This window comes from Desmodus rotundus, chromosome 6 (assembly GCF_022682495.2).
Source record: "Desmodus rotundus isolate HL8 chromosome 6, HLdesRot8A.1, whole genome shotgun sequence".
NCBI lineage: Eukaryota > Metazoa > Chordata > Mammalia > Chiroptera > Phyllostomidae > Desmodus > Desmodus rotundus.
In genome coordinates, this window is record NC_071392.1 from 47,184,643 (window position 1) to 47,194,192 (window position 9,550).

At 40.6% G+C, this 9,550-nt stretch overlaps 1 pseudogene; it reads left to right on the forward strand.

Moving 5' to 3' along the window:
- Positions 1-7,462: 7,462 nt before the first annotated feature.
- Positions 7,463-8,087, forward strand: LOC112302333 (large ribosomal subunit protein uL11 pseudogene; annotated as a pseudogene).
- The last annotated feature ends 1,463 nt before the right edge of the window (positions 8,088-9,550 follow it).

The window sequence follows — 9,550 nt, forward strand, 5'->3', positions numbered from 1 at the left end:
CCTGTCCATTGTTTTTGTGCATCTAGGTTAACACACCTTTGAAATGTCAGAACCAATCCTCTTTTCCATATCCCTCAAAGGGGCACACAGTATTGTTAACTATCCTTGCTTTCTCCCACCTTCCTGAAATCTTCCTTGCATTTAAAAAAGCTGCAAAACTGTCATCAGTTTGGCTCAACTAAATTCTTATAAAAATTCTCTATAGGTTTGCATGTTCTTACATCAACAGCAGGTAGTTTGAGGTAAAGGTTGTAAACATTTAAAAATTAAATGACTATATAATAGGGCTATATTCTACACTGAGTTCTAAATTGAGAAGCTGCCTGAATACCAATATTATTCATATGAGGAATTACTTAAAGAAGATAGCATGAAATTATTTTGAAAATCTGGTGGTTAGCGAGTCTCTGGTGTTCCCAGACCCAATTCCAACATGGAGGTATAAGGGGATAAGTTCCCCTACACCAACAATTCTCAGAACACCAGCAAGTTATCCAAGAATTCAACTTAAGACTCCTGGTCAAGATGGAGGCATAGGTAAATGCACTTCACCTCCTTGCACACCTACAGAAAAAATTACAATTAGACCTCAAAACAAATATCACACAGAACTATCAGAACATCAAGCTTTATGGAAGTCTGACAATGAAGGATTTAAGAAGACACATTCATCCAGACAGGTAGGAAGGGCAGAGACCTGGTGTGGCACAGAGAGGTGGCAGAATGGGTGGTCCCACATTCATGTGTAGTGGATAAAAATTGGGAGGGATACATTGGGAATGAGGGATCCTAGACCCAGGCCAGATGACTCAGCCCAGGGTTCCAGCACCAGGAAGATAAATCCCCATAATTTCTGGCTGTAAAAACCAGTGGGGGTTGGGGTAGTGGAAGAAATTGCTAGATTTTCAGGAGATTCCTCTTACAGGGCCCACACAGGCTTAGAACCTACACAGATTCATCCCTTCTGGGATTTAGCACCAGAGAAATAGCTATAATGGCACCAGTCACATACTGGGAGAAAGTGAAGTGACTGGAAACAAGGTGAGTGTGGGGCAAACCTCCAGAAGCCAGGCAGCAGCATTGTCCCCTCTCTGAGCCCTCCCCACACACAGAGCCACAATACAGTGAAGTGGGTTGCCCTGCCCTAGTGATTACCTAAGGCTGAACTGCACACACTTTACAGGTGCCTTTTCTACAATAGGCCACACTACTGAGACAGAGAGTCAAAACAGCTCTACTTAATATTCAGAAACAAACAAGGAGGCTGCCAAATTGAGGAGACAAAGAAATATGGCCCAAATGAAAAAACAGAAGAAAACCCCACAAAAAGAAATAAATGAAGGAACAACTATAAAGGATATATGGACAAAACCAAGGTGGGGGGTGGAAGCAGGGGATGGAGGTGGGGATGACTGGGGTGTAGGGGGAGTGGTAAGGGGTAAATGCAGACAACTGTACTTGAACAACAATAAAATAATTTTGAAAAAGAAAGAAATGAAATGGAGATAATCAAGCTATCAGATGCAGTGTTCGAAACACTGGTTATCAGGGTGCTCAAAGACCACATTGAATATGTGAACAACATAAAAAAGACCCAGGCAGAAATGAAGGTTACATGAAGTGAAATAAAGAAAACTCTACAGGGAACCAACAGTGGAAGGGCTGAAGCCAACATTAAAATCAACGATTTGGGAACATAAGGAAGAAATAAGCATTCAAGCAGAACAGCAAGAAGAAAAAAGAATTTAAAAAATGAGGATAGTTTTGAGCCTCTGAGACATCTCCAAATGTACCAATATCTGAATCATATGGATGCCAGAAGGAGAGGAGGAAGAGTAAGAAATTGAAAATTTATTTAAAAGAATAATGAAAGAAAACTTCCCTAATTTGGTGAAGGAAATAGACATACAAGTCCAGGAAGCACAGAAAGGCCAAACAATTTGGATCCAAAGAGGACCACACCAAGGCACATCATAATTAAAATGTCAAAGGTTAAAGATAAATCATGTTTTCTGAATTTTTCTTTTTAATTTTTAGAGGGGAAGGGAAGGAGAAAGAGAGGAAGAGAAACATCAGTGTGTGGTTGCCTCTCGTGTGTCCCCGACTGAGGAACTGGCCTGTAACCCAGGCATGTGCCCTAGAGTGGGAATCAAACCAGCAACCCTTTGATTCACAGGCCAGCACTCAACCACTGAGCCACACCAGCCTGGGCAATAAACAGAGAATCTTAAACACAACAAGAGAAAAGCAGAGGGTTACTTATAAAGGAGTTCCCATAAGACTGTCAGCTGATTTCTCAAAAGAAACTTTGCAGGCTATCAGGGACTGCAAGAAGTATTCACAGTGATGAAAAGCAAGGAGCTACAACATAGATTACTCTATCCAGCTATCATTTAGAATTGAAGGGCAGATAAAGTGCTTCCCAGACAAGGTAAAGCTGAAGGAGTTCATCATCACCAAGCCATTATTACATGAAATGTTAAAGGGACTTGTTTAAAAAAAAAGAACAAAACTATGACCATTAAAATGGCAACAAATTCACAACTATCAACAACTGAATCTAAAACACAAAATGTGCAAACAACCAGAAGAGGAACAGAATCATTGATATGGAGATCAATTGGCAGGTTATCAGCTGGGAGGGGGAAGGGTGAGAATAGGGGAAAAGGTGCAGGGAATAAGAAGCATAAATTGGTAGGCATAAAATAGACAGGGGATGTTAAGAATAGCATAGGAAATGGAGATGCCAAAGAACTTACATGCACAATCCATGGACATGAACTGGGGTAGGGAGGTGTATTACTGTCGGGAATGGGAGTACTAGGTGGAAGGGGACAAAGGGAAAAATTGGAACAACTGTAATAGCATAATCAATAAAATACATTTTAAAAAAAGAGTTCAACTTAATTTTGATTCTATCTCCTTGGAGATTCCACAGGCTAAGGATTCAGCCCTACAAGACTCCCCACCCCCCATACACTTCAGACATGAGCTGCAAACCCAGGCTATCTGTTCTCTGACCAACTGGCTAAAGATTGGAAGTTCCTATGATCCCCACAACTCAGGATGCAATCAAAAGTTTAGGTTGCAACCTGTAGTTTTGATCTACTGGCTGTAAATCAGAGGTTCCCACAAACCCCTGATCCTTGGGTTTGATTCATTTGCTAAAATGGTTTATAGCGATGGGGGAACTCAAGAGTTACAAAATTTTTAGTTTTAAGTTAGAGTTAATATGCTTAGTAATTAATGCATGTACAAAACTATTACCCCAGGAACTGAAGGTATGACCTGCCCTGACTCCAAGAGACCACAAGCAATTTGACCTTTGTGCCCCAGGAGAACTACAAGCAATAAAGATGGTATCTGGGCCTTTGTGCTCCAGGCAGAGACACCTGCGGCCCAGGATACAGATAAAGAATCACAAGTCAAGAGATAAAAGGATGGTTGGGAAATTATCAGACTGCAACTTTTATCTGATTACAATTTTCCCTGAATTCCAAACCTATTACTTTCTTTTTTCCTGAATTCCAACCCCCTTAGCTAAACTTTTTTTCTTATAAAAAAGGTTGGTTTGAAATAAAATGTAAGGTGGTCTTTTAGGATACATAATCTGTATCTTCTCAGATTGCCAGCCATCTGAATAAAGCGTCTATAACAATTCGATCTTTGTCTACTTATTGGATCTGGTAGCAACAGGCAGCATGCATGCCAACTTTCTGGTTTCAACAGAACTCAGAGAAACATGTACTTTCAAGATCACTGGTTATTCTAAAAGGAAATAACCCAGGCACAGGCAGATGGAAAAGATACATAGGACAAGGTATGGGGGAGAAGTGTGGAGCTTCCAAGCCCTCTCTGGGCACTACATTCCCCCAGCACCTCCATGTGTTCACCAGCATAGAAGCTCTTCAAACCCCACCCCGTCCTTTAGGATTTTTTTGGAGGCCTCATTCCATAGTCATGATTGGTTAAATCATTGGCCATTGTCAATTAATTCAACCTCCAGCCTCTCTTCCCTCTTTGGAGGGTGGGAATGGGGCTGAAAGTTTCAATTCTGTAATTGCATGGTGGGTTCTCCAGGCAACCAGTCTCCACCCTCAGTGAAAGGACAAATCCAGTGCCATCTGCTATCATGGCACCATTTGCTGAGCAGGCCTATGACCATGTTAAACATGTCTGCCATTTTACTCTTCTGAACTTATTTCCCTGGGACTGGAAAACAAGTTGAAAAACAAGAACAGAACATGACTAACACCCCCCACAGCTGCAAGCAAAAGATAACATTGGAGCAAACTGCAGGTTCTGCAAAATCAGTGGAAACCTCCTGTGTTACAATGCCCCTAACAGCCCAGCAGCCACACAATAGCAACCCCTGCCCCCTTTTATAATCCAATTAAAACTCAAAGCCCCTACATCTCACTGCTGGTGTATCTCTCCACACTTACGCTCCTTTACTCTCTTGGAAAGTGAATAAAACTTTGCTCTCTGAATTTTCTTCTCTTTGTGAATTCTTTCACAGCCTGTGTCTCTGGCCACCCTAATATTTTGGTGGCCCCTATGGAAACATTCTCTATTTCTCCCTCTCCTTTGCTTCCTAAGACTTGCAACTAGAGGAGCAGTGAGCAGTGGGAGCTCATCCCAGGCTTACTCTCTAACTCCATCTCCCTGAGGTTTGGAGAGAGGATTTTAATCCTTTTCCGTCTCTCTGGACTCTGTGAACCCCCTCCTCCTACACCCCCTACATGGCCAGGAATCAGTAAGTCTCTCTGAATCTTGGGATGAAAACATTAGCTTTGTTGAAAATGATAGCTTAGTACCCCTTCTCCCCCCCTGGATGTTATAAATCCTGGCACCATGTCTGTCGCTTTCCCAGGGTGTTGGCTGCAAGGGAAGCCTCCAATCATTTCCCTGCTGGGTTCAGTCTGCTCTCAGACTCAGGGACAGCTGACTCTGGGACAGATCTTTGCTCACTCTGCCCTCAGGCTCGAGGATGCTCAACTCTGATGGCAGATCTCTAGGTAATTTGAATTGGGGATGCCCTTTTCGATCCTTCCTCTACCCGCCTTTGTTCACATCTCTGAGGTATCCTTCTCTTTTCTTTTTCACCATGGGCAATACTCAATCAGTCCCACCCAAGAACACCCCATTGGGATGTCTACTTAAGAACTTCAAGGCTCTGGGACTTACCAACCTCAAGCCCAAGTGTTTGATTCTCTATTGCAATATGGCCTGTCTCAATATAAACTGGGTAACCAGGAGGTTTGGCCCACAGACAGATCTCTTAACTATAATAGTATCCTCCAGCTTGGCTTTTACAGTCACCATCTTGATCCCCTACTTAAGTTTAGTTCTTGAGAGGAGGAGACAACATTTTAACTTCAGCAGGAATTCCAGACCTCTTTCCCCTAACTATGCTTCTTCATTCAAATTTGCCTCACTCATAAATTTTTCTCCCTCCTTTCTCTACCATGAAATGTGTTTATAAAAGTCAATATAAGGAATACTGGCTCCTTACTTTTTGTTTATCATTGGAAATTGAGGTTTCTAAGAGTTAAAATTTCAAATTAAATTGGAAAGAAATTGTATGGTTTTAGTAATAGAAGGCGTAAGGCATGGAGATGCAATTTTGAAGGATAAGGATAGGAAGTAAGTTATTCCAAAGATGGTTATTTCTGAATAGATAAGAATGTTTGTGAAAGTTATAAAAAGGTTTATAGAAGGTTGTAGAAGGTTGTAAAGAAAGAAACCTCAGTCAGACTCCAATACCCCTTCCTCCACCTCTGGTGGATATTATTTGATGCCTCTGGTGGTACCTGAGATGTTTTCATTCTCAAATGTGTTTTCTCTCTCTGCCTGCCACAATGGCTGTCTCAAACAGGCTTTCTATTGAGTCCCCTGTCTGAGTGGGTTAAATCCATTCCCAGGGCATCTGGCTGGTACTCTTGCCATTGGTAAGGTCATCCTCAGGCACAGGGTAAACACATCCATCTTTTTGTATGTCTCTGCTGGTGTGGACTATAACTCCGAGTCCTCCTTCTAGAGCATTTGTCTTCTGTTCCTGGGTTTCTGACCTTTCAGGGGCCCAGAGCAGCCCCGCCCAGGCTCTTCTCTGCTACTTGATTCCTTGGATCGAAGCCAAGACATTCTTTATTTCCACCACTCGAGTACAGTCCTTGAAGCTTTTGTTCAGAGTCAGCAGGTCTTCCTGCATGGTATTTAGGACCTTCCATCCCCTTTTCCAGTTCTTAAAAGTTGTCAAAAGCAAATGAGAGAGCAGAAAGGAAAAAGGACTTACAATGACAACAGTGTGGTGGTTGCTGGGGGGAGGGAGTATAAGGGGACTCAGTGGTAATGGAAAAAATACAATAAAGATTAAATTTGAAAAGCAAATGAGAAAAATCTGTGCTTTCTCTACAAAAATTAGTAATTCAAATTATGTGTATGGTCTTGTATGCAGTGTGTGTTTGTTTATTACATGTAGTGCACTTTCTGCCTCTGGATGGCTTAACCAGGGTGTAATGTTTTATTGGCCTAAAGAAATTAAGTACTGATATAAATTACACAGGATTCTGTGGTTGGACAAACTAATATCAAAACTGGTTTTAAATTTGGTTAAGTTTTTAGAGTTATTACCAAAAATATATGTTTGTTTTACCATAAGGTTATGTTATGATCTTTTCATTTAACTTGTTTGACAACCTTCCCAAAGTTTAAATTTTAAGAGACCTTTGAACTGAGAAATGATTTCGGGTTGTTCGATTGGGCCCTAAAATTCCTCCATGTTAAAAGAGAAGTTTCTGAACTAATTAAGCCTATTTAATATGCTTGAAATTACATGGAAAGTTTTGCCAAATAGAAATAATTTGTTGTACTTATATACATATATTTTTACCAATAAGATATGCTAGAAATTTAAAACTGCACTAGGAAGAATCACAAAAATTCAATGATAAGTGTACACAGTAAACTCTCATGGGTATCAGGTGTCCTCTGTCAGTGACACCTGGCAAGCTAAAAATGATGATTCCCTGGGGGGACATCAAGCAGTAGTACTCTGGGTATTTGTGAGCCACAAATTGGGCATTTATGAATTGTTTAAGTGCTCAGTACACACTTCCGATAAGTCATGTACAGCAAGCGGTTTAAAACCTTGCATACAGCTTGGTTTTTTTATATATTGAGATTGTGTGTTAAATCTAAAAATACAGGCTCTATATTGTTCTTTTACATCATTTCATAGTAATTATTACTTACCAATAAATTGTTATCTTGAAATATTATATTTTACAAAGAAACAAAGTTCTTTATCGATTGTATTTCAATCAAATCTATAACCATGTCATTTTATTTATTATTTATTGTTTTAATCTAATGCATTTGCAAATATATTGGAAAAGTTCGTAAAAAAAATCTGACTTACTCTAAATTACAGGTATCTAAGTAGGTCATATCTTTGAAGTAAATGAAGATTTATAGAACCCTAAAGAATAACTGGATTTCTTTCAGCTTTCGGCTCAGAGGAGGTGAAGGTGCAACTTCTTTAGTCCTCCTGAATCCGGGCTCATCCAGTACCAGCCGTCTCCACCATGCCAACCCGAAGTTCAACCCCAACGAGATCAAAGTTGTTTACCTGAGGTGCACTGGTGGGGAAGTCAGTGCCAACTCTGCCCTGGCCCCCAAGTTCAGCCCCCTGGGCCTGTCTCCAAAAAAGGTTGGTGATGACATCATCAAAGCAACCGGTGACTGGAAGGGTTGGAATATTGCAGTGAAACTGACCATTCAGAGTGGACAGGCCCAGACTGAGATAGTGCCTTCCGCCTCTGCTCTGATCATCAAAGCCCTCAAAGAACCACCGTGAGACAGAAAGAAGCAAAGAAAACATTGAGCACAATGGAAATGTCACTTTTCATGAGATCATCAACACTGCCCAACAGGTGTGGCACCAATCTTTAGTCAGAGAACTCTCTGGAACCATTAAAGAGATCCTGGGGACTGCCCAGTCTGTGGGCTGCAATGTCAATGGCCACCACCCTTATGACATCATAGATGACATGAACATTGGTGCGGTGGAATGCCCCGCTGGTTAAGAACTACAAAGGAAAATTTTCAATTAAAGATCATTTGACAACCAAAAAAAGAAAAAAATAACCGGATTCATGGAAATATGGCAAATAACCAAGACAAACAAAATTGGTTATATGGGACTAAGTGAACTTACTGAAGATAATTATTATTCTTATGACTTTTTTCAAAATATTGCTAATTTTGAATCATTTTGTTTTCCAGCTATAAGGAAACTTGTGTTTTCCCTAAAGCAACTTGATAGGTTATACCTTCATAAACAATATTAAAAAATTTTTTATTTTACCCTACCTAATCCCTCCGGAATTCAACAACTCTTAATGAGTGAGTATTATTTTCATGGCAATATATTTGTTTGCATAGATCCAATAAGAATCTGTTATGTTTATAGTAACACCAGTTTCCAAATGTGGCTTTAATAATCCAGTCTTTGGAATGTCATGATGGAAAGAGTTATGCCTGGACTCTGGATGTTGCCAGAAAGCTTTGAGGAATTAAGATTGACTTTTGAGGCCAATACAGAGCCGCTTGGAGAAATGGCCTGATACCTTGCTTTGTCACGTGATTCATGGCAGTCTTTCCAGCTAAGGAAGAAATGTTTCTTTCCTGAAAGATGGCAAGGAAGTAAATTGAAGACATTTTGGGGACCTCAAAAACTTGAGAAATCCACCCAAACCTATAGTACTGCAAGCAAAGCCAGATGGCAACTGTGCCCTGAAGGGCTGACTAAAGTTCAGTCTGGAGGATCCTTGTGAAATTCCAGCAAATCAGATATGAACGAGCCTATATGATCAATTACCATTCTTGCTGTGTTCATTCAAATAATCAGGCCAAATTGAAACTGGACTTAATGCAGGCTCTTTGATAAAAAATGAGGGTTAAATTTTAGAGATAGAAATTGTATTTCATTGGAAATCACAATGCTCAGTTGTGATTTAAGCTGAATTAAGTCCTACTTTTTCCAGTTTTCTTCCAAGGCATATATTAACCAGGGGTAATGCAGTCTCAAATCAGGATCTTAACTGGGTCTATCAAACTGGGACAGATAAAAGAGGGAGAGAATAAAAATTCTACCTTTTCTTAGAGGCAATTAACTGAAACTCTACAGAAGTATATACACATTGACCCTGAGTCTTTTAAGGGCCACACACTTCTGGGGATGAATTTTTTCTAGCAGGCAACTCCAGACATCAGGAAAAAGCTACAAAAACTAGCCTTGGGACCCCAGACCCCCAGTGATTGACTGGTAGAAACACCTTTCAATGTCTTTAACAATCAAGACAGGGCAGAAGGAGAGCACAAAGCCAACAGATAGAAACAAAAGGCTCACTTGTGAGCCCTAGCTTTAAACTCTATGCCAATTCAAGGTCACCCAGCCCCCAGAGTGCAATGCACAAGGCTATTCCTTCAGGCAAGGAGGACACTGGAATGGGAGTGACTACAGCAAATTGAGTTCAAATACCTCCAG